Raw genomic sequence first — 7,250 nt, 5'->3', positions numbered from 1 at the left:
GAAGGTCTTCTTTCTCCCTCCTGACTCCTTCAGTGGGGCAGGGCCAATCCTGTTTCACCAGCTGTTTAAGGAACCACGGAGGGGGCAGTACACGGGCACTTTATAACTGGTTTATTCCAGTTGTGTTTTATGGACTGGCGTATGGGGAAGCCGCTGCTGTTTTCTGCCTAAATCCTGCTCTGACTCTGGGTGACTTGCTATAAGATCAGTGGCACAGATGGCCCCACACTCTGACAGAGCACCTCGTAGAGTCAGCTGTTAAAACACAAACTCAATAGCATACACTTGAAGATCTGACTGACTTTATTAAGAGAGTCATGAATCCGGCAGCATCCCACCCGGCAGGATGAGAGATGCCCTGACGAGCTGTGTAGAAGGGAAGGTTTTTGTAGGAAGGAGGTAGAGCAAAAAGTTATTAACAAAAGAACAGAAAGGATTGTTTCAGGCAAGGTTACTTTCCTTTAGGAGGAAGAGCAGGGGACAGATTTTCTCATTTTCTTTGAGGAGGGTCCATGTGACAGATGACCTCATTGGTGCTGACCAGAAAATTCCTGACTGATACAAGGTCACATTCGGTTTCACTTGCCCTCTTTCTGGTGTTTGTGGGATTTTGGTTTGTACCTGGTTCTTGTGGTGTTTCATATTTGGAATAATAACTTGGTGTAGGCAGCACCCTCTACTGCCTAAAAGCTCTACTCTCTGGAGCTGCTCTGCCCCTGGAGTGATGGTGGGGTTTGCAACACGAGTGGCACTGGTGCCTGCTGGGAGGAAAGAGCTCTTTTCTGCTTCCTGACTGCAGGGCCTGCCTCCACTGCAAGGGCCAGTGGGCAAAGCGAACAGGAAGAAGCCTCTATGCTGCCCTCTGGCTGGCCTGGCACCATGGCGGGGTCAGCAGGTTTGCAAGCGAGCCGGTGCTGGCTGGGCGGAAGGAGCGGCAGGCTGTATATCTGGGTGGGAGCCCTCGGGACTGCGTTGCCAGCCAGCAGGACAGAGCACCTGAAGCTCCTGAAAGTTCCCAACCAGCTGGGCTGCGTTTGCTGTGACAATTTTGTCCACCTGTCCTTTCTCCCAAGCAGCAGTTTGTGCAATCCTTGCCCCTTTGGTTGCCCTCCCGCTGTTAGGAAGTCTGTCAGAGTGCGTGCCTTTCTATGATCCCAGAGTGGCTGGTTGTGGGTACCTGTTCTCCCAACTGGCCGGAATCGCAGTCTCTGAGTATTCTCCCTGTCTCAGCTTTCCAACCCCAGGAATCTCCAGAGCACCATGTAACGTAGGTTCGTGCTCCCTGAGCAGATCCCCAGGGCTGGGTGTTCAGCAGTGCTAGGCTTGGGTCCTGCCAGATCACGGCTTTGGTACTCTACCCTTTTCTGTGAGGTCTTCTCTTTTCCCCAGATGGAGGCAGTCTGCCGCAGCCTTCTTTCCCATTGCCCTTTCAGGATTCGTTGTATTTGCTATATTTTCGTATTATATATGGTTTTGGGAGGAGGTTTCTGTCTCACTTCTCACACCGCCATCTTTAAGCCTCTTCCCATGCCTGGTGGTTTTTTATTAGGTTCCATACATTGTGAATTTTACCATATTTGGGGACTGGATATTTTTTGTATTCTATTCATATCCTTGAACTCTGTTTTAGTTTTCAGTTTGCTTGCTTGGAAATTGATTCTTTCAGGTTTTGCTGTTACGATTTGTTAAATGTGATTAGAGCAGTGCTCAGTCTGGGTCATATTCCCATTTCAGAGCCAAGACCTTTTAGATTTTCTCCCCAATACCCTATGAATTACGTGGTTTGTCCAGCCTGACCCGTTCCTGGCCCTGTGTGAGTCCTGGGCACGGTTTCCTCTAGTCCTTTGAGTGGTTCTTTCCCCAGTCTCGTGTTGTTTGCTCACATGTGTGTGCTGATTGGTACGCAGCTCAGTATTCAAGGAAGACTGCAGATCTCGGAGGTTTTCTGCAGTTCCCTCTCAGGGACTGTTTCCCAAGAACTCTAGCCACTTACAGTTCCCAGCCTCTTAATTCCATATCCTTAACTTGGAGGCCACCAGATTCTGCCTGGGTTTCACCTCCCTGTGTTTACTCTGGAAACTCTGCTGAGGTAGTAATTGGTTCATGGGTTGGGTTTATCTCATTTGTTTTCTGTTTTTCAGGGTTCACTCTTTTTCTTTGCCTGATGTGCTTACTGTGTCTTGCAAACCATTGTTTCATATATATTGGGGGATTGTTTCAGACAGGGAAGTAAATTCAGTTCTTGTTACTCTGTTTTGGCCAAAAGCAGGTGTTGGGGCTGAGGTACCATCTCCTTACCTTAATTCATCTCAGACTCTTTTAAATACAACATGAAGCAGGGCTATCCCCTCTGAACTTGCTTGTCTTTATTTTTTTAGTACATACTAATTATTTCTGCTCTGAGAGTGTTTTCCTCATCTGAAATTATTTAATTAAGTAGAATAGGACATAACTATAGACTTCCATGACATCTGATTTTTGAAAGTCTGTATTATGACACCCTTTGCATTTATTTAAAATCTGAACAGTTTAGAAATGAAGGCAATATTTCAGCAGAACGTATAGCATGACTTATACTCTCAGCTGTAGCATCGTCTGATAGAAATGCTTTTCCAATTAATCAGTCTACTTGGCCCTCATTCAGTCAAAACATTTATTCTGCCTGCGTTTGCCTTAGTTGTAATTGAGTTTGTGCCTTGCCCATTAAATTATCAATTAGGTTCATATTCAGAAATGAGTATTAATAGCACATTTAAAACTTAACAGCTAGGAGAAATTGAGGAGTTATTTTTTCCCAACATATAATTCTTGTTCTAGTATTTCGTGTATGTTACTATTATTCTAACACTATGTAATCTTTTCTTTGTCCTGCATTAGGACATGAACCAGAAATCCCATTGTTTCTACTCTAAGGTTTTTAACATATATGCAGTAGGATCTTTTGATTTGTTTTATGTAAAGAAAAATTTATTCCAAGGGTGCAATCTTACTCTGACTTTTTCAGTAGAAAGATAGTGGAAGTAGATTTTTCAATAGATTTTGAGGGTCAAAGGGCTGGTAAAGGCTCATAGGTTGCTTTTATGTCCTAGAAGTAACTCTCAGGGTAACACAGTGAGCCCCGTCTTTGTAGCTTCCCTGACTAGCCACAGAATGCAGCTGCCCCTCAGCACTCTCTCAGCATCCCTGCCCCGCTATGTTTTTTCTATACCCCTTACCAATCTGGGCGACACCGACCAGCCTCTTTCCCTAGCGCTGGCTGTCCTCCCCATTAGACTCGGCATCAGAGGGGCAGGGACTTCGTTTTGGTTTATTGCTTGTACCCGTAGTGCCTAGAACTTTCTGGCACGTAATAAGTACTCAAATAGATGTTGAATGAATGAATGAGTAAACTTGTATGTCAGGAATATTAACTCTTTGTTAATCATGGATGTTGCAGATACTCCCCCTCCTTGTGCCTTTTGCTTATGATATTTGTATGAACTACTAAAACTGACATTTTAAAAAGCATTTTCTCAACCCAAATAAAGATAGTCTTCTCTTCACTGATATTTTGATAAGTTTCTTATTTATGAAATTTAATCCATTTGAAAGTTATTGGGGTTCATTATCTAAAGTTGGGAATTTCTTATTTCCCTTCAATAGATAGGCAACTGTCCCCACAACATTTACTAGACCATACATCCTGTCACCAGTCATCTGAAATGCCACGGTGATGCATTGTCTACTTTATGACATTCTGTTCTGTCCCTTTGATCTAGTTGTTTCCCTCAGGCCTTATATTTAGGACCAAGAAATCTTGATTTATAGAATAGACTTGAAGACTGATGGCTTGGGTCTGCTGTTTGCTCAATTTCCTTCCTATTGGAGGTGCTTGAGAAGGCTTGTTTTAAGAGTGCTGGTTGATCAAATTGTGGAGTGGGTCCACCACCACGTGACAGTTCTCCCTGCATAAAACTCAGGGCAGCCCCAGGGCCAGCTCTGTATCTGAGTGGGAGCATCTGGAAACCTGGTCCTGACTCTTCTCTGAGTTGTATAGACACAGGGCTAGACCGAGGCCATGTGGGTACTTATTTTAGTGCCCACATATTCCACTTGTTCACCTCGGGGACATTTAACTGCATATTCTGTGAATCAAGTGACAGGTACATAAGAGATTTCAGCCTCATGCAGGATTCGGAAGGCAAGATATTACAGTAGGCAAAAGCATGTGATCTGGAGACAAAGCCTGAGTTCAAATCCAACGTCCAACACTTACTTTCTAGGCCTCATGGAAAAATAGGGCTAATAAGAGTCCTGTGTCAGTTGGATGCATTCAGCTGAAAGCAGCAGAAAACTCAACTAACAATAAAGACATTAAATTATTTTATATTTCAGAAAGGTCTAGAGGTAGGCAGCTAGTAAAGCCCCTCAACTCCACCACCCAAGACCTAGGCTCTCTCCATTTTGCCCCCTCTTCTGTGTGCCGGCCTTCGGACCCTCTGTGACACCCCACTGATACTCCTGACCCTTGGGACCTTTGCTCCTGGGCTTCAGATCGCCCCAGATCAATCTGGAGCTATCACTGCTTGGAGGATGGCAGGCACCCGTGGCCCGTGGTGGTCAGGACTGTCCTTCCCAATTCTTTGCTCCCTCACTGTGTAAATGTACATCCATGCCCTCTGTTGTGTGACTTTCTGGGGTCAATAGAAGGTCAGAGGGCATAATGCTAGCCTGTGTTTTAAATGTGCTTTTGTGATTGACTTACATCTTGCACTCCTCTGACTTGACAAGAGAAAAGCAAGTTCCACATATCTAATTCTTCTTCAGTTTGGGCCCCAGAACAAGGACACTGGACCAGAACTGAACACAATGAGAAGACTGGAGCCCTACCAATCCCTGTCGAGGCCGACCTGGATCAGCCAAACCACAGCCAACTTCCAGCTCCAAGGAATGAAAATAAGTGGTGGTGGTTGTAGACCGTTGAGATCTTGGGGATGTTGTTACACAGCAAAAACTGACGATTGCAGGACATTTTTTAGGTCTTCACCAATGTGGGATTATATCAGTCTTTAGCAGGATCAATGATCTTTTACCAAAACTCAGAAGTGTGAGGAAATGTAGTTTATCTGTAAGCAATGTTGTCTTTCTTACAACCCTCGTCCACTGGGCAGGAGTGAAGGCTGGAGCTGTTCAGTGCAGGGCCATAGGAGAAACGGGCTGTTCAGATGCTTTTCAGTCTCTCTAGTCAAAAATGCTCACGGTCTCAGACGTTTCAGGAGTCTTCCCTGCTCCCAGGCTTCTTGCCAAGTAGCTGTTGAGGTTTCATGGAGAGAAAGAAGAGGTCTAACTGACGTCTTAGGGGACAGGCGTTAGAGGAGAACTGGGTTCTCATGCCTTTAGTGTCCTTGGCTCCTCTGGCTCATGGGTCAATGTGTATTTGGTTACAGTCACCCTGCTGGCCTTTGGGTCATCTCAATAGCTGGAGTATTTCTCGGGTCTCCCTTGGCTGGGTCTGATCTCATTGCTACTTACGAGCAGAAGCAACCTCCCTGTGGTTCTGGAAAGCCCAGTGGACCCCCTAAATGTCCACCACGCCCTTCGTCTAGTCCCTGACCCAAGCTGTCCCAACCACATGCTGCCCATTCGTTATCCTCTTGTCACACCGTGCCCCATGCCAGGCCCATGGCTCAGCTCAGTACCTACCTGGGGAAGGACTAGAGGGGGAGGCCTTATCTCCTTGCCAGGTCACCCTAATTTTCCCATTCATCTAAATTAGACACAAGTTTGTGCCAATTTAGAAAAGTGCTTCCATTTTCTAGATGTTTTTGAAGCCGTTTCCCCAATTCCAGGTTAAGCCTCTTTGATTCCAGCTTTGCTTTCCTGATTCTTCCCGGCTTTCCTCTTCTTCGATCCCCAAGACAAGAAGGGGCAGGTCTGGCTGATCCAGGTCGGCCTCGACAGGGATTGGTGGGGCTCCAGTCTTCTCGTTGTGTTCAGTTCTGGTCAAGGGGTAACATGACTCTAGTTGCCACATTAGAACATAGGAGGTCCTTTCGGAAGCATTCCTTTGAGGTAGGTGTGATTATCATCATTATAGTCAGATGAGGATATTAGACAAGAAATTGAATTACCTCCTTCTTTAGTAGAATGTTGACTCTAGATCGGGATCTTGATTATGTTAAGTGGGAGCTAAGCGAATATCATTCTTCCCTTAGAGTCCAGATTTCAAGCCTATTGCATTGCTAGAAAATCCTTTTGAATTTCAGTACATGCATAATAAACGCATCATTAGCTCTTTTCTTCTCTTTATATTCCTTCTGAAACAATCCTAACCTCCTCACAAGCAGCTTGATGCCACAGCCAAAACAGGGGGAAGTCACTTCGTTTCTGAGGGCAGAGATCAGAGGCCATCAGTAGTTTCCCATCCGTCACCCGTTCCAGCTCCCAGCTTCCTCCTGACTTGCCTTCTCCAAAGTCTAGTGAATTTTCATCTAGTTCTTTGAATGTGTGCATGCACATGTGAGTCAGTGTGTGTGTGTGTGTGTGTGTGTGTGTGCACGCATGTATCAGTGTTTATGTATGCATGTGACAGTGTTGAGAAAAATCAACTCTTGAATTATTCTTCCAAAGCTGTTTTTTTAATGCCTTTTAACATCCCAAAGAAAAAATTTTGAGTCATTTAGAATTGGTGTTCTATGCTCATTCATTCCTTGAGATGATAAACCCAGAACTCCCTTTTTTTGTGATTGGCATAGGGACAGTGGTTACAGGAATATAGGAGAGTAAGTTCATGTTTTTAAAATCTTGTATCTGCAGGATGTAAGGCAATGGCAATAGGGATGAAAGAGAGCACAGTCGTGGTGTGGCCCAACCAAACTGCCCCTGAGCTGTCCAGCCTGCTGCCTACCTTGCTGTCTTCCTTGAGTCATCACCCTGGTCCCCAACGTCCAAATGCAGGAAAATGAAGCCAAGATATTTTTGAGTCTCAACCCTATGCTCAGCAATATGTTTTGTACTTTCCTGTATGTGTCCTCATTTTATCCTCAGAGCAATCCGCCGAGGTAGGGAGTAGCATTCTCATTTTTTAATGATGAAGGAGCACAGATGAAAAGAGGTTGGATACCTTATCCAAAGCTCCACAGCTAAAACATGAAAGAGGTGGAGTTCAAACCCTGCCCCCGGGGCCTGCTGACCTCGCCGTCCATTCCCTACGTATAGGTAAGGGCGCCTCACGAGGGAACGCGCTGACACCACACGGGGCGGATGCGGTC

General features: G+C 45.4%; 1 long non-coding RNA gene across 1 annotated transcript; it reads left to right on the top strand.

The window, feature by feature from the left end:
• The first annotated feature begins 5,993 nt into the window (after positions 1-5,993).
• LOC118913265 (uncharacterized) lies at positions 5,994-7,243 on the top strand. Its single transcript, XR_008999125.1, has 3 exons — positions 5,994-6,051; positions 6,796-7,040; positions 7,198-7,243. It is a non-coding gene; the product is annotated as an uncharacterized LOC118913265 (long non-coding RNA).
• Positions 7,244-7,250: the final 7 nt, after the last annotated feature.

This window comes from Manis pentadactyla, chromosome 9 (genome assembly GCF_030020395.1).
Source record: "Manis pentadactyla isolate mManPen7 chromosome 9, mManPen7.hap1, whole genome shotgun sequence".
Classification (NCBI taxonomy): domain Eukaryota; kingdom Metazoa; phylum Chordata; class Mammalia; order Pholidota; family Manidae; genus Manis; species Manis pentadactyla.
This window is presented reverse-complemented; position numbering and strand designations above follow the sequence as displayed.